Source organism: Tenrec ecaudatus, chromosome 10 (genome assembly GCF_050624435.1).
Source record: "Tenrec ecaudatus isolate mTenEca1 chromosome 10, mTenEca1.hap1, whole genome shotgun sequence".
In the NCBI taxonomy this organism is placed as follows: domain Eukaryota; kingdom Metazoa; phylum Chordata; class Mammalia; order Afrosoricida; family Tenrecidae; genus Tenrec; species Tenrec ecaudatus.
The window spans coordinates 153,353,686-153,371,674 of NC_134539.1; the positions used below are offsets into that span (position 1 = coordinate 153,353,686).

The window sequence follows — 17,989 nt, forward strand, 5'->3', positions numbered from 1 at the left end:
TTCATCGACACTCATATAATGTATTAGAAAGAGCTTTATATCAAAGAGTAATTGTATATCAAGAAAACATCCCGGTCCAGATCAAGTCCATAAATCTGATTATTAGTCGATAAGTCCGATACTAGTCCAAAAACCCATCTTCAGATTCACACAGTCACAAGCAATGAAGCAAAGTGCAGGAAGATCACAGGCCGGTGGGTACAAAGTCTTGTGGATCCAACGGCAGTGGAAGCATCTCAGCTCTGGCACTGGTCTCCATGTGGCTCCTCCAGCTCTCCCAGTGTGGCTCTTCAACAGGAAGGTGAAGCAGAGAGAGAGGAAGTTCCCAGAAACCTCGTGGGAAGGCCACGCCCACAAGAAGGCATCACCAGGCTGTGACCTGATTGACAGGCTAGACTCCACCCTTGTACCTATTTATCGAGTTGACATGAAATGATGGCACTGCCCCACCCAGTTTCTACATGTTCAGCGACATTGACGACATTCTTCAGGTTGTACGACCAGGCTCCCTCTCTTTCTGAATTATGCCTCCGCCATCAACACACACTCGGTGGCCCCCACGTTTCCCATCCAACCTTGCGAATTAAGGTTGTTAATAAATATGGTTTTAATATCACGAGGAGCCCAGGGACTCGGCAGAGAGCAGGGGGATGAGAGGGACAGGAAATTACAGAGGGAGGGAGGAAGAGTGGAAGGGAAAATAAAGAAATTAAAGAAGAACCACATTTATGGGGGGGCTGTTAATGGGATATTATTACTCTTTTAATTTGTCAAGATGAGCTGTATAACTGTACACAATATGCTTCTTTTTTGTTTTGCTTCTTGAAAAGTCAAAATAATTAAAAAACAAAAAACAAGAGTGAAGACACAACTTTAAAAAAAAAAAAACTACCTGAATATTGGTCTCCGTGGCTGTAAAAAAGGAGGAAAGGTAAAACTGCAGCAGACTTGCAATCTTTAGTGACATACAAGTTCACTTCAAACATGTGAAAGAAAGAAAAGGGTAAAAACAAACAAAAGAGCATGTGACTATGAGCGACTTTCAATTCAACGCTGGGACCCCCCCCCCCCAAAGGTCTGCCGCACACGTCTCCAGGGTGCAGCCTCCAAGGTTCCGCCCATTGCTCACACTTCCTCATTGCGCTTTCCTCTCTTCTTCCAGTTCTTCCAGCTCCCAAATCCGGCCTCCGTTCTCATGCAGAACGTTTGTGTTCAGAGTCTCTTAAGACTTTGCAGCCCGCAAGCCTAGGCCATTTGGGCCTCCTCTTTCTTTAAACCATTTATCAAGTGATTTTCCTAAACAAAGCCAGTTTCCTTCCGGTGAGGACTTTTGGTCCCAGCGGCCGGTCATAAATGTACAAGTAAACATTCATCCTGCCAATCTCCCAGGGACCAGAATACAGTCAGCTCCAGTCCTGGGACTCCAAAAGCTTACCATGGAACTAGGGCAGTGACATTACACGGGAAATACTAATACAACCCAACGCATCGCCATCAAGTCGATTCTAACTCATAGCCGCCCCCTCCCACGGAGTCGACGTGCTCCCTCGGGGCTCCCAGGCTGTAAATCTTTAAAGGGGGAGACAGCCTCATTTTTCTCTAAAGAAGCACCCAGTGGTTTGAACTGCTGACCTTGATGTTAGCAGCTCAATGTGTAGTACGTCATACACGACGCCACCCACACTCCTGAACCCTAACCGAACCTACTGCCATCTAGTCAGTGACAGTTCATAACGACCTGACCTTGTAAGACAGGGTAGAACTGCCCCGGTGGATGTTTCCTAGGCAGTGGGAAAACTCATCCGCATTCTAGATCAGTGGTTCTCCACCTTCCTAATGCCACCGCCCTTTCATACAGTTCATGTGGCGGTGACCCCCACGCCCCAAACATAAAATTATTTTTGTTGCTAGTTCGTCACTGTCATTTGGCTACTGTTGTGAATCAGGTGACCCTTGTGAGTTGGTTGACCCCCCAGAGGGGTCGCGACCCACAGGTTGAGAAGCCCTGTTCTGGAAGGAGGCGTCTAGGAAATCAAGTGCTGGTGACAGTTCCCTGGGTCAGGGTGTGGGGAAAGGGAGGCTGTGTCTGAACCTGGCAGCTGGCTTACTCGCCGATCGCCTCCTCTTTCTTGTTCCTCTTCTCCAAATGCTGGTTTCTTCTTCCCAAAGATGATGACCTCATTCTCCAGGTCAAAGTGTGAGGTGAGGGGTGGTCTCCTTTGTGGTTGTGGTTGTTGCACTTGCTGAGGCCGTCGAGTCGGTTCCGACCCACAGGGACCCCGTGCACCACAGAAGGAAACACTGCCGGTCCTGCGCCAGCCTCGCCGTGGTTCGTGTGCCTGAGCCCACGGCTGCAGCCACGGTGTCCGTCTATCTCCTCGAGAGCCTTCCTCTTTGTGGCCCGCCCTCCATGTCACCAAGCATGCTCTCCTTCTGCAGCGACTGGTCTCTTCTGACAACATGCCCCAAAGTATGTGAGACGCAGTGTCACCATCCTGTCTCCACGGAGCATTCTGGCTCGACTTCTTCCAAGACAGATTTGTTTGTCCTTGTGGCAGTCCGTGGGGCTGTCCGTGGTTCGGTGGGCTCCTTTGCCAGTGTCTCATGCCCGTGAAAAGCCCTGTGGATCACAGCGACCCATTCCAAACCGGTCATGGGAACGACTCAGGACTGGGCAGCATTAGGTTGCCATGCGTGGGGAGGCCAAGTGGATAGCAGCGACCGGGAACATCCACACGGCCGCTCAGGAAATGGCCCAACCCCCTCTAGTATTAGTTCCTGGTGCCCTTCCTCCTGGCAAGGCCCCAAACCAGCCAGCCGCCACAGGCAAACAGATTCATCTCCATTTTCACTGTGGCTTCTGTCCCGGGACCTTGGACAGACCTGGATGTAGGAACCATGGTGGCACAGTGGTTACACGTTGGGCTGCTAACCACGAGGTCGGCAGGTTGAAACTGCTGCGTGCTCCCTGGGAGAAAGATGAGGCTTTCTACTCCCGTAGAGTTTGTCTTGGACACCCAAGGGGTGGTTCTATGTTCCTCTAAGGCAGAAAAGACCTAGTGGTAGTGAGTTTGATGTTTGGAGGATCATGATGTCTGTTCAGGGCCCTGGTGGCTTAGGGGTTACACGTTGGGCTGCTACCTGCAAAGTCAGCAGTTTGAAACCACCAGCCGCTCCACAGGGCCACTATGAGTCAGAATGGAGTGGATGGCGGTGAGTTTGGTATTTGTGTTTTGGAGGGAGTTTGATGTCTCTTTTGTTGTTGTTGCTGTCAGGTGCCTTTGAGTCAGTTCTGCCTCACAGTGACCCCAGCTACAAGAGAGTGAGCAGGCGCTGCCCACCCCGCTCTGTGCCATCCTCACAAATGCTCTGCCGTTTGAGCCCGTCCTGCGCGGAAGCTACTGTGCTCCGTAATTCTGGACTGCCAACAAAACAGAGGCGCCCCGAAGGCCAGAGGATGCCTCGGCCCTGGCTGGGGGGAGCTTCTCAGCCACTTACTGCGGTTTGGGCAGGTGTGTCAGGGTGGGGGGTGCCCTCCTGGGCACGGGAGGGTGTTCGGCAGCATTGCTCATCCATACCCACTAGACTCCAGTAGCACCCTTCAAGCGGTGACAACCAAAAATGTCTCCAGATGTTACCCAAAGTTCTCTGGGGGGCAAATTCCTCTGAGCTGAGAACCACCAGGCTAGGGAGATTGTGGAAGGCATGGAATTATTGGGGGTTGAATTCTCTTCAGGGTCACCTGTCAGAGCTCAGAGATTTCTCATTCTATTCTTCTCAGTGGGCATATGTACATGCATTGAGTTGGTCTGACTTATAGCAATCTTTGTATAAGAGAAAAAAACATGGCTTGGTGGCGCTGTGGGCTAAGTGTTGGACTGCTAACCACAAGGTCGGGGGTCAAGTACATCTACCACTCCTTAGGAGAAAGATGAGCCAGTCTGATGCCATAAAGATTTATAGCCTCAGAAATCCTAGAGAGGGCCACTTTGAGTCACAATCGACTCGATGGTAGGTATGATTGAGCCCACTGTTGCATCTACTGTGTGGGTCCATCTGGTTGAAGGTCACTTTTGCATGTCCTCTACTTTACCAAGCACGTACGTGCATATTTTTTAGTAATCATTTTATTGAGATATAATTGAAGTATACTAAGATGGAGACCTGAGAGCATGGTAGGTTATCTGGAGGCCTTCCAATACCAAGGTCAACAGTTGGAATCTACAAGTGGCCCTGTGGGGGAAAGATTAGGCAGTCTGCGTTCATCATGAGTCATAGCCTTGGACATCTCCAGAGCAGTTCTATTTAGTCTACCACAGGATTACTGTGAACCAGAATCCACTGGGTGGCATTGGGTACTCCAGGTCTCGTGTCATTTTCCCTCCCAACAATAAAAATTAGCCTTTACTGATCATGAGAGGAAAACAAGTAGCTTAAGATGCACAGATTTCGTGTGTGTGTGTGCGTGTAAGTGCCCTCGTGGTGCACCCATGAAGCACTCAGCTGTTCTCACCGGTGGCTACATCTTTCTCCTGCAGAGCCCTCAGTCAGTTCGAATCACCAACCTTGCATGACCAGTTAAGGGACTGACAACTGCATTACATTGTTTTTTTCTGAAGGAGAACATGGTAAAGCTTAATCCTTTCTTTACAGGCTGTCTAGACCACTTTTGATCAAGAAACTGTAGAACGTTAGTGACTGCCACGAGCGTGCGCCGGGCGGTGGCGTGCCTCAATCTTCACAGAGCCCTGCTTTGCGGGCAGGGGGTCTGAACGCACTGCCGGGCTCTCCGCTCACACTCGCTGGATCAGTCATGGCAGATTTCAGTCGCTTTTCCCCGTATTTCTCTGTAAGCTCTTCAGTGTTCTTAGAGTCTTTTACGGTCCTTAGAGCATTCTTCGGCTAGGTCGGCCCGGAGTGGGTGTTCAGGCTGGGGGTCGTTGACTAGGGCTATGGGGGACTGGATGACTTGGTCAGTTTGGGTGGCTGGCTTCCAGTTTCCAGCGCTCATCACAGACCTGCCCCTTCCCGTCGATGTTCAGGTGGTAGGTCTTTGCTTTGAACGTGATCTTTGGTGGGTTGAAGTGGGGGCTCTGCTGGAAAGCGGATTTCAATTCTGAAGGCTCCCTAATTACATGGAGGGTTGTCAGGAGCAATAAGCCCTTGACAAGTCAATAAATCAGCTTCCTCAACCTGGATGTTACGGACGTTTTTCATTCCACATTTGCAGATTTCTTCAGACTCCTTCATCCACCTCCTGCTGGCCGCCATCTTGGATCTGGTGCTGCTGCGGTCGCTGCATTGCAATTTTTAATACGATTTCCTTTTTCTTTTACTAGGTTTCTGTGTTAGTCTGGGTTGACTAAAGAAACAAATTCATAGCCACTCATATGTGTATAAGAAAGAGCTTTATAGAGAAGAATAATTGTATAGTAAGAAAACATCCCAGTCCAGATCAAGTCCATGAGTCCAATATTAGCCCATGGCATGCAGGAAGATCACAGGCCAGTGGGTGGAGAGTCTTGTGGATCCAATGGTGGTGGAGGCATCTCAGCACTGGCAGGGGTCTCCCTGAAGCCCCTCCAGCTCCAGGGCTCTGGCTGTCATCAGCATAGCTCAAGATGGCTTGTCAACAGGAATGCGAAGTGGAGAGTGAATGTATTGGCCTCCAATGAGCTATTTATCTCTGTTGCACCTCCAAATGTGGTCACCAAGCTGCGACCTGATTGACAGGTCTACCCCTTCACTCTTAATAGTCTCAAGTTGACACTAGATTATGTCACTATCACAGACTCCTTTTCCAAACCAAGAACCAAATCCACTCCCCTCTCATAATGACCTCCTGTAGGGTTTCTGCAGAGCCCCTGGTGTTTCTGAACCATCAACCTTACTGTTAGTAGACTAAATGCTCTCCTAATACCCAACCATCCTTCTCAACCTATGGACCTTCCAACAAGCAGTATTGTTGTTCTTGCTTCTGTGCTTCCTTCTAGACCCTTCTTCCTCTTCTTTTGAGGGTTATTCTGTCGGGTGATGATCTGTGTCCCCACATCTTCTACTCTGCTCCAAACCCTAACCTGACCCTATTTAGATAGCCCATCCAATAGCTTAGCCTCTGGGATTCTTGACTTCTTTGGTGTTAAGGAGCCTTACCTTGCAGATCTCTTTAGTTCCCGAGTCCCATGGCCGTAAAACTTTGAATGAATGAATAAGCAAATTCATGACTTGAGATACATAAAACACCTGCTCTATTTGCAAAAGATTATACACTCACCCCACTCTGCCTATCCATTCTAAATCCTGTGAGAGAAAGGGCTCTTTTGAAACACACACACACACACACACACACACACACACACACACACACATCGTTGGAGCTATCTCCCAATGCTTCTTATCTTAAAGAGACAAAGAGGAGACATATCTGATCAGAGCACACAGGAGCAGATGAAGGGCAAGGAGGACAGAGTGGAGCACATCCTGGCTCACCCTGTCTTGAGGATAATGTTCCTGATTAGAGCAGCCAGTCCACAGGGAGGACCACATGGCCAGCCCCACTACGAGACATGACGTCCCTCACTGACTCATAGCCCTACAGGGGACAACACCAGAGACACAGTATGGGAATTGCGCCCGATCTGATCCCACCACAGCGAGGCAAAACACTAAGGGGGTGCAACAGAACAGCAAGGGAATGGAGCGGTGAGGTCCCCAGGGAATGATGAAGGTGGACTTTGGGGCCAGGACATGGTTCCCCAACAGAATGGACTGGAAAACACTCCTAAAGGCCAACAAACAGTCCTTGAACTAACTACAAGCTTTTCTTTCTTGTGTTCTGTTTTGTTGTCATTGGTTTGTCGTTGTTGATGTTTTGCTGTATATTGTTGTTTGGTTTTGCTCTGTCTTGTTTTTGTGCATATTATTGTTTCCGCAGGTGTGTCTAAAGATAGGCTGGATGAACAATCTGTAGGAAAAAACAACGGGACTGACAGTTCCGGGGGGGACATGGGAGAGGGGGAGGAGAGGGGAAAGGTAGTGGTGTTAACAAACCCAGGGACAAGGGAACAAGTGATCCAAATCGGTGGTGAGGAGGGTGTGGTAGGGCGTGACCAAGGATAGTGTAGAGGAATTACTGAAACCCAAATGAAGACTGAGCATGATAGTGGGACAAGAGGAAAATCAAAGTAAATAGAGGAAAGAGCTTGGAGGCAAAGGACATTTATAGAAGTCTAGATAAAGACATGTATGTATGCAAATATATTTATATATGAGAATTGGAAATAGATCTATATGCATATATTTATAGGTTTAGTATTAAGGTAGCAGAAGGACATTGGGCCTCCACTCAAGTACTCCTCAATGCAAGAATACTTTCTTCTATTAAATTGGCATTCCATGATGCTCAGCTTTCTGACACAACTGCTGAAGACAAAGCGGGTAAATAAGCAAATGTGGTGAAGAAAGCTGATGATACGTGGCTATCAAAAGATATAGCATCTGGGGTCTTAAAGGCTTGAAGGTAAACAAGTGACCATCTAGCTCAGAAGCAACAAAGCCCATATGGAAGAAGCACACCAGCCTGTGCGATCACGAGGTGTCGAGGGTTCAGGTATCAGGCATCATCCGAACAAAAAATCATGTCATTGTGAATGAGGGAGGGAGTGTGGAGTGGAGACCCAAAGCCCATTTGTAGGTCACTGGACATTCCCTTACAGAAGGGTCTGGGGAGGAGACAAGCCAGTCAGGGTGCGATGTAGCAACGATGAAACATACAACTTTCCTCTAGTTCCTAAATGCTTCCTCCTTCCCCACTATCATAATCCCAATTCTACCTTACAAATCCGGCTAGACCAGAGGATGTACACTGGTACAGGTAGGAACTGGAAACACAGGGAATCCAGGGCGGATGATCCCTTCAGGACCAGTGGTATGAGTGGTGATACCGGGAGGGGAAAGGGAGGGTGAATTGGAAAGGGGGAACCGATTACAAGGAACTCCTCCCTGGGGGACAGGCAACAGAAAAGTGGGTGAAGGCCAGGGAGAGGTCAGACTGGACAAGATATGACAAAATAATAATTTATAAATTGTCAAGGGTTCATGAGAGAGGGGGGGAGCACAGAGTGAGGGGAAAAATGAGCTGATGCCAGGGGCTTAGGTGGAGAGCAAATGTTTTGAGAATGATGAGGGCAATGAATGTACAAATGCGCTTTACACAATTGATGTAGGTATGGATTGTGATAAGAGTTGTATGAGCCCCTAATAAAACGATTAAAAAATAAAGTTGCTATCTAATAAAAAAAAGTTAAGGTTAAAAAAAAAGTCAAAGAGCTGATCATTTCTTACCTTTTATTACCCATTTTCAAAGGGCCCTGAGAAAAATGTCCAATAACAGCAATTTACCCTCCAACCAATGAGTAATGTATAAATATATCCATTTCACCGGAGCTTCCTGATAAAGTTTTATTCTTTTATCCAATGAAAGTGAGATATGACACTTTCACATGTTGTTTTTTAACTAAAGAATTCTATAAAAAAATATTTTTTTAAAGAAATTATCTTGATAGGAGCTAATCCAGACATCATACCATTCCACAGTTCAATCACACGAAGCAGGGTTGTAGAATCGCTACCACACTCAGGTCCAAATGAAACAAACATCTTCTTTCTTGAACTCTTTCATGTCAGCTGCTCCTCAATCCCCCCCACCACCTCCCCCTGTAAAAATATTCTTATGGTGATCAAAGTTTCCATTCAAGCCATTTTTGTGGGGTCCAGTTTTGCAGCTTTGACTGTATTCATAAAGTCATGTAGCCATCGCTACAATTTATTCCCCAAACATTTCATCCTCCATGAGTCCTGACGGTGCAGAAGAAGTGGGCTCCGAGGGAGAAAGGAGCGCCAGTCTGCTTCTGTAAAATTCTGCTTTGGGAGACCTTCTACTCTGTACGTTAGAGTCACTGGGCGTTGTTGGCAACTTGATGGCAACGGATTTGCTTTGGTTTTGATTTATTAGTACGATGGAATCTATTTCTCCAACACAGAATTTCCTTTTTAAAGAATTTTGAGCGAAAATAAACACACTCATATACCGACAGTTTCCACATAGACAACTCAGTGGCGTGGATGATTCTTCAAGTTGTACAGGCATGCTCACCAGTCTTCTTTTAAAAATCATTTTATTGGGGGCTCTTACACCTCTTATCCCATCCATCCATCGTGTCCAACATATTCGTACATATGTTGCCATCATTGTTTAAAAAACATTTTCTTTCTACTTGAGCCTTTGATATCAGCTCAGTCCCCCTCCCTCATGAACGCTTGATAATTTACATATACACCCCCTCATGTCTACACCAACTGCTGTCTCCCTGCAGCCACTTTTCTGTTGTTCAGCCCCATAGGAAGGGGTTCTATGTAGATCATTGTGATGGGTTCCCCCTTTCTCCCCTTGCCTTCCCCTTCCTCTCCTGGTATCTCTCATTATTGGTCCTGAGGGGTTTATTTTGTGCTGAATTCCCTGTGCTGTGAGCTCTTATCTGTATCCCTGGACATGCTCTGGTCTAGCCGGATTTGTAAGGTAGAACTGAAGTCATGATGGGCGGGGGAGAGCATTAAAGAACTAGAGGAAAGTTGTATGTTTTGTTGGTGCTATACTGCACCCCGACTGACTCATCTCTTCCGTATGACCCTTCTGTAAGGAAATTTCAATAGTCTACAGATGGGCTTTGGGTCTCCACTCTGCATTCCCTCTCATTCCCATTGATACGATTTTTTGTTCTGGGTCTTTGATGCCTGATACCTGATCCCATCACCATCTCAGGATCACACAGGCTGGCTCACCAGCTTTCTGAATCTTCCCACCACCACTGACTTAGACCCACGGCACCCTGCCTGCTCCTCTACCCTTTCAAATTGATCTTGTCCATTTGTTCTCACATAGAACATGCGTTACAAGGGCATGCACTTTACTTTTTTTTTTTAAAAGAACATTGTCCATTTTGTTTCCTTTCAGGTTTATTTTTTCAGCTTCTAATCTTTATATAGGCTTTGGGGGTGGTCGTGGGCAGCACCTGATGGTCCAAGTGTGTGTGTGTGTGTAGTGGGGGTGCGCGAATTCAGTCGCTTGGCTTCATGTGACTGGGTTCCTTGTTGGGAATGACACAATCACACAACAACGTAGCTTCACGGACACCTTGGGAAGCACATTTGCATTGAAGATACTTGCTTCGGAAATGCCTCTGATGGCTGCAGCCTCCACTGGTGTTTCTTACTTCGAACTTCGTAATGGCCTTGTCTTTGGACACACAGCGAGTGGTGCAGCAAGTGGGCTGCACATGGCCACTGCCTTTCTTGGCACGACCATTGTTATGCCTTTTTGCTGTCCTCACGGAGAGAGGATGCTAGAGAAAAGCCTGCTTAACTTGTGATGGGCACCTATTCTTCGTTACTACAGAACCCACTTGATGGGGTCAGTGTCCAAAGAAATCATGGATCCTTTCTTTCATGGGATGCCGTGTCTCAAAGGTCTCCTAGGATTCTCTATCCTTGTGCTTCTTTTGTGTAAAGTTCTACTCACATCCCCTGCCTGTTTGGCCCATCGCCTTTCCAGGAGATTGGAAGTGCCGACAGGACCGTCAGCAGCTTCCACTGTAGCGGTGGACAATGGGCCGGACACTCCAGGATGTTGACAGCGCTATTTCTGGCCAGGGACTCTAAATCTGAACATGGGGTCTGGCTCAGTGGACTTCAAAGAGTTTCAGCCAGTTGTCCTGAAACAGGTGATTAGACTGAGCGGAATGCAGGTGGGCAGTTCGGGGAGGAGCTTGTTTCTGCTTGTCCTGTCGTTGAGTCACCAAGTCACGCCTTGTTCAAAGCCTGAATCAGTCCAGCCCGATGACTCACGCCTCTGACTCACTCCTGGTCTCTCCATCCAAGTCAAGTGGAAGCTTCCGATCATCTTTTCCAGATGATGTTCTAAATCAGCGGTTCTCAACCTGTGGGCTGTGACCCCTTGGGGGCTGCAACAGCCCTTTCACAGGGGCCCCCCGATTCGTAACAGTAGCAAAATGACAGTGAAGTAGCAAGGAAAATAATTTTATGGTTGGGGGGTCCCGACAGCATGAGGCACTGTATGAAAGGGGCGCGGCATGAGGACGGTAGAGAACCACTGTAAATGAACTTATCCTAGGCTGAGAGGGGAGGAGACAACACTGGGCTGCCTTCCAGATTTGCCACCATGGGATCCCAGTGCCCTGGAGGGCACTCCAGCGCAGGGAGTTTCCTTCCCAGCTTAGGGACCATGGAGCTGGATAAAGGCCATTTCTCCTGTTAGAACACATCTCATGAACTCCAAGGAGCCCTGGTAGTGAAGGGAGTTACGCTCTGGGCTACAAACTGCAAGGTCAGTAACTGGAATCCATCAGCCACTCCCAGAGAGAAAGATGAGGCTTTCTGTTCCCGTAAAGATTTACAGCCTGGGAAACCCAAAGGGGCAGTTCTCTCTGCCCTACAGGGAGGGCACCCTGAGTTGGCATTGACATGATGGTGGCTGTGAGGGTTTTTTCTGGTTTTGTTTTTTGAGGTGGAAACCCCTCCTCCCCTTTTCTCCGTCAACCCTAAATCCAGTGACTTTGTAAGTGTTGGCTCTTCTACCTGCTAAATCTCTCTGAAGAACGTTGATTCTGCAACGCCCACAATGGTGAGGGGTCTGCGTTGCTGAGGCAACAGGCAGCGCTTCCTTTCAAACCTCAAAGCCACCCTTGCATCTCCGCTGAGCAGTATTACACATGCCAATCGGATCGTGGGACTCTTTCACACAAAGCCTCCGGGGGGCAAGAGGTCCCACGTGGCCTATGGCCCGAGTCTCCCACAGCTTTGCCTTCATCCTTTCTGCTCCAGCCATGTGAATGGAAATCCTCCCGCTTCTTCAAACTCATAATCTCCATCCGGAATGTGTTTCCTCATTCTATTTCCCCTAACTTATAGGCAGCCTTCAAATACTGGCTCATACCTGACTCCTTCAGGCAAACCGCCGCTGGACACCGAGATTAGATCCCTAAGGCTGAACCCCGTGATACATGCTTCTTGGCCACACGCATCTAAGGAGACAGTTGTTGATTTGACTTCTTGTCTTCCCTGCAAGACGATTAGTTACCGGATGGAGGCAACCTCTCAGTTTTGTCTGCCACTGTCCCCCTGCCCCCACATCCTGTCCCAGGTCCAGTATATACAAGGGGATTAGTAAGGATTTGTTGACTGATGGATGGCAGGTGGACTGTCACAGTGTCATGTCATCGACAGTTCTGAGAGGCTTTTTTCTTTTTCCAGGCTAATGTATTCAAAGCATGTATCCTAAAGCCTTGTGGGATTGATATTTTCTCAGCTCTTAAAATATTTCATTGGGTCCCAAAGGAAGCAGCTGGTTGTGGGGAGAAGCGAGTCCCCAACAAATCATCATGGGTCCAGTAGGTGCAATTGTGCAGCGATAATAAGTAAAGATTATAGTAAAGTCATAGCGAGCATGAGAGGTAGAGGAGAGATTGGAACAATGGAGTCAGATACAATTCATGGTAGCATGCTCACCTCAGCCCTGCTCGGTGGATCTTGTTGGGGGAGCCCGGCTGTGAGAGGAGAGAGCCCCCATTTATCGCTAACCCTGGGTTATATCCCTTAGGGGGGCATGATTACAGGTAACCACACGTCATAGGAAGGGGCAATACAATAGGCAAACACATCATAGGAAGGTGATGTATGATAGACATAAGCGTGACAGGAAGGGGATGAGCTAGGGGTGTGCCCACAGCAATGGGAAGGTCTAGGGGTATACATGTGACGAGATGGGCAGACCCTAGATTCATGATGGCAGCCTAACCTTGGTTATCTTAGGGTGGGTTTGACCTCTCTAGGGTCTCCCACAAGGAAACAGACAACTACTATCCTTATGAGAAGGGAATAGGTCCTACATGTTGTGGGATAAACAGTGGTGACTGATGGCTGATAGCCCTCAGGGAGAATGACCACTGATCTACTCCTGATGACCTCCAAGTGTATAGTCATTCGCAAGCAGCTAAGTTTGGCATACATCCGGGGGAGATAACTTGGGAGAAATCCTTCTGTTTCCGGCAGGTAGTCATTCATTCTGTGTACAGTTAAGAGCTGAGATGTAGCCTCCTGGCGTTTCTGTGTCAGCTGGTGTTGACGCAGCATCACAGAAAGGCTTCCTTGTGCAGATTGCTTCCTTAGCTATAAGGCAGCGGGCTGTCAGGTAAAGCTTACGTTTCTTTTTTCCCCCTTTTATTTCTTTTTCATTACTTTGTTTAAATACTTTTATTGGGGGCTCTAACATCTCTTATCACAATCCATACATTCCTCCCAGTGTGTCAAGCACATTCGCACACACGCTGCCATCATCATTTTCTTCTTTTTTAATCGTCTTATTAGGGGCTCATACAACTCTTATCACAGTCCATACATACATCAATTGTGTAAAGCACATCTGTACATTCATTGCCCTCATCATTCTCAAAGCATCTGCTCTCCACTCCCCTGGCATCAGCTCATTTTCCCCCTCCCTCCCCACACCCCCTCTCATGAGCCCTTGATAATTTATAAATTATTTTGTCATATCTTGCCCTGTCCGACGTCTCCCTTCACCCACTTTTCTGTTGTCCGTCCCCCAGGGAGCAGGTCACATGTAGATCCATGTAATCAGCTCCTTCTTTCCAACTCACTCTCCCTCTGCCCTCCCAGTATCGCCACTCACACCACTGGTCCTGAAGGGATCATCCGCCCTGTACCAGTGTACATCCTCTGCTCTAGCCAGGTTTGTAAGGTAGAATTGGAATTATGATACTGGGGAAGGAGGAAGCATTTAAGAACTAGAGGAAAGTTGTATGTTTCATTGTTGCTACATCGCACCCTGACTGGCTCGTCTCCTCCCTGAGACCCTTCTGTAAGGGGGTGTCCAGTGGCCTACAAATGGGCTTTGGGTCTCCACTCGGCACTTCCCACCTCATTCGCTATGGTAAGATTTTTTGTTCACATGATGCCTGATACCTGATCCCTTCAGCACCTTGTGATCACACCGGATGGTGTGCTTCTTCCATGTGGACTTTGTTGCTTCTGAGCTAGAAGCCACTTGACCACAGATGCTATATCTTTTGCTAGCCGGGCATCATCAGCTTTCTTCACCACATTTGCTTACGTACCCATTTGTCTTCAGTGACCGTTATCATGGAGGTGAGCACACAGTGATATGATTTTTAGTTCTTTGATGCCTGATACCTGATCCCTTCAACACCTCGTGATCACACAGGCTGGTGTGTTCTTCCATGTGGGCTTTGTTTCTTCTGAGCTAGATGGCCGCTTGCTTACCTTCAAGCCTTTAAGACCCCAGACACTATAACTTTTGATAGCAGGGCACCATCAGCTTTCTTCACATTTGCTTATTCACCTGCTTTGTCTTCAGCAGTTGTGTCGGGAAGGTGAGCATCATGGAATGCCAATTTAATAAAAGAAAGTATTCTTGCATTGAGGGAGTACTTGAGTGGAGACCCAATGTCCTTCTGCTACCTTAATACTAAACCTATAAATATAGGCACATAGATCTAGTTCCACATCCTCATATATATATATATTTGCATATGTAGATGTCTTTATCTAGACCTCTATAAATGGCCTTTGCCTCCCAGCTCTTTCCTCTATTTCCCTTGACTTTCCTCCTGTCCTACTATCATGCTCAATCCCCACCTGGGTTTCAGCAATTCCTCTTGGTTACATTACCCTTGATCACGCCCTACCAGGCCTCCCACACCCTCATCACCAATTTGGATCACTTGTTCCCTTGTCCCTGGGTTTGTTAACATCACTTCCTTTCCCCCTACCTCCCCCTCTCCCATGTCCCCCCGGAACTGTCAGTCCTGTTGTTTTCTCCTCCGACTGTTCATCCAGCCTATCTTATTTAGACAGACCTGCGGAAATAATAACATGCACAAAAACAAGACAGAGCAAAACCAAGCAACAATATACAACAAAACAATGACAAAGAACACAACAAAACACAAGAAAGAAAAGCTTGTAGTTAGTTCAAGGACTGTATGTTGGCCTTTAGGAGTGTTTTCCAGTCCAGTCTGTTGGGGCACCACGCCCTGGCCCCAAAGTCTACCTTCAGCATTCCCTGGGGACCTTGCGGTTCCGCTGCACTCCCCCAGTGCTTTGCCTCGGTGTGGCGGGATTAGATCAGGGCAATTCCCACACTGTCTCAGGTGCTGTCCCCTGCAGGGCCATGGGTCCGTGAGGGGCGTCATGTCTCATAGTGGGGCTGGCCATGTGGTCCTGTGAACTGGCTGCTCTAATTGGGGTCATCATCCTCATGTCCTGGTGGGCCAGGGTGTGCTCCACTCTCTCCTACTCCCCCTTCATCTGCTCCCTGGTGCTCCGATCAGATATGTCCCTCTCCCGGAGCTGCAGATTCAATGCTGTCCTTTGAAATAAATTCTTCTGGGGGAAAGGCAGGCGTCCACTTAGTATTTGGGACTTGGGCCAGCCCCCCCCAGTCCTCTCCACTAGTTCCCTACTCCAGCTGGAATGTTGCATTCACACCTTGGGGAACTGGGTTGAAGTCGGGTCCCTCTTTCCTTGTGGAGATATAAACAATACCCTCCCCATGGGTGGATTAGCGTCCAGTGGCCACCATCATTTTCTAAACAATTCTCTTCCTACTTGAGCCCCTGATATCAGCTCCCAATTTCTTCCCCCTCCCCCCCCCCATGAACCCTTGATAAGTTATAGATGCTTATTTTCATATCTTACATCGTCCTCCATCGCCCCTCACCCACTTTTCTGTTATTTGTCCCCCTAGGAGGGGGTTCTAGGTTGATTCCTTGTGATTGATTCCCCCTTTTCCCCCACACCCTCCCCTAATCCTCCTGGTATCTCTACTCTCCTTGTTGACCCTGAGGGGTTTGTCTATCCTGGATTCCCTGTGAAAGCTTCATGTTTCAAAGCTCCTTCTTCCTCTGTCTCTTTCCTCATTTCCTTCTCTTGTTCTCAAGAGAGGCCAGAGCTGTGCATGCTAGTGGGGAAGGCCCAATTGAAAGGAAGAGACAAAAGATGCTAGATAGTGAGGGGGATGGGTAACCAGTTCAGTTACCCAGCACAAACGTATCAGGCACCTACTATGTGCCGAGGGCTTTGTTACCCCACAGTGGCATCAAGATGCAAAAGGCAGTCCTGGAACTCTTGAGATGTACAACCTCAAAAGAGGCCTAAACTCACTGCCATTGAGTCCAGGCAAACTCACAGCAACATAGGTAGGACATAGGACAAGGCAGAACTGCCCCTTGGAGCTTCTCAGGCTGTAACTATTTCCCGAAGTAGAAAGTCCTGTCTCCTGAGAAGCCACTGGTGGTTTCGAACTGCTGACCTTGAGGAGCAAAGCCCAGTGCATAACTTCTATACCACCAGCGCTCCATTTACAGACCGACTGTGGGAGAACTGATACCTGTTACATCGCTCTTCTCATGAAATCACACCTCACCATGGTGTGTCATTTTTTTACCCAGAATTGTGTACAGAGAAGCATTCGTTGGCTTCCCCAAAAAATAACCGCAAAGCAACTTCTCATCTTATTGTCATTTCTGAGGCGCGCACACACAAAACCAGCCAGAAAACTGCCAAAGGGGAAATGATAGGAGTTATTTACAAGAACCCTTCTTGAAATCCTCCTCCTGCTTCGAAGGGGGCCTCCTGTCTTTGCCTGTCACATTCCAGGCCAATTGTATTACTTGAGTGATAGGAGAATGGTGTTTTCTCTGTTCACTTCATGGGCTTGATGGGACAACAGCTTAGGAGGAGACCAGAGGGGAAGGACTGATCACCTGCTGCCCTAAAATGATTGTCCTCCTTCCACACTTTTCCCTGATCCTTCTCTCAACTGGTTTCTCCTTTCTCTTCCCTCTCTCCCTGTCCTCTTCAAAACCCATCTTCTGTCATCTGCTGCTCCATCAATCCCATCAATTCACTCCATCCGACCCTTCCCCTCCTGCACTGAACAATGCTGTGGGAACTTTGCCAGCACAGGCAGAATGCTCCTTGGGCAGGTGGAGGGCAAGACACTTGGAACATTCAGGTACAGCTAACATAATTTATCTGTCAAACAGATGAAACCATGTGGTAAAGGAAGTGATTCCGTTTTCTACTAAGAATGATGGGAAAACAGAGCAGGGACATCCTAAGCCGACCTTAAAGGATGACCTTAAAGGATGATCAAGGGCGAGCCGGGAAGAAAGGAGGAGAGGTCACTTCGGGCACAGAGACCATCCAGATGAAGGAAGGCACCATGACTGAGTGCTCAGCTGCGAACTTTCAAGGTTGGAAGTTTGAACCCACCCTCTTTGGCGCTTTGGGAGACAAATCTACTACTCCGCTGTAAAAATTATAACCAGTCAAATCTATGGGGCAGTTCTACTCTGTCACATGGATGGCCATGCGTTGGAATCAACAGTAATAGATGAGGTCAGAGGGGAAAGGCCTGAGAACACAGACACATGGGGAATTAGGTCTCAAAAGGAGTGTTTACTCCTTTGACATACGTTGAGCAGGAAGGAGAAATTAGATGAGGAATACCAATAGGAAGACTTGTCTCCTCATCTAGATCAAGCTCACTCAAGGGTGACCAAGGTTAGGCTGCCATACTGAGTCTAGGGTCTGCCCTTCTTGTCCCTAGTCCCTCCCCTTCCTATTACGTGTACACTCCCAGCTCATCCCCGTCCTGTTACGCTTACACCTATTGTGCAACCCTTTCCTGTGACATATGTCTTTACCTGTGATTAGGGGGCTTGCATGCCCCCAAAAGATATACAAGCCTTGGTTAGTAATAAATCTCTCTCTCGTGCCCTCTTTGCCCATGCTGTGCAGGGACCTGGCTATTGAGATCATGTCCATCCAGGAGGTGAGCATGCTACCATGAAATGTGTCTGTCACCTTCATC

The 17,989-nt window shown here is 48.0% G+C and overlaps 1 pseudogene; it reads right to left on the reverse strand.

Annotated features, from left to right (window-relative positions):
• Nucleotides 1–2,370: 2,370 nt before the first annotated feature.
• On the reverse strand, nucleotides 2,371–6,454 carry LOC142458416 (ubiquitin-conjugating enzyme E2 L3 pseudogene; annotated as a pseudogene).
• Nucleotides 6,455–17,989: the final 11,535 nt, after the last annotated feature.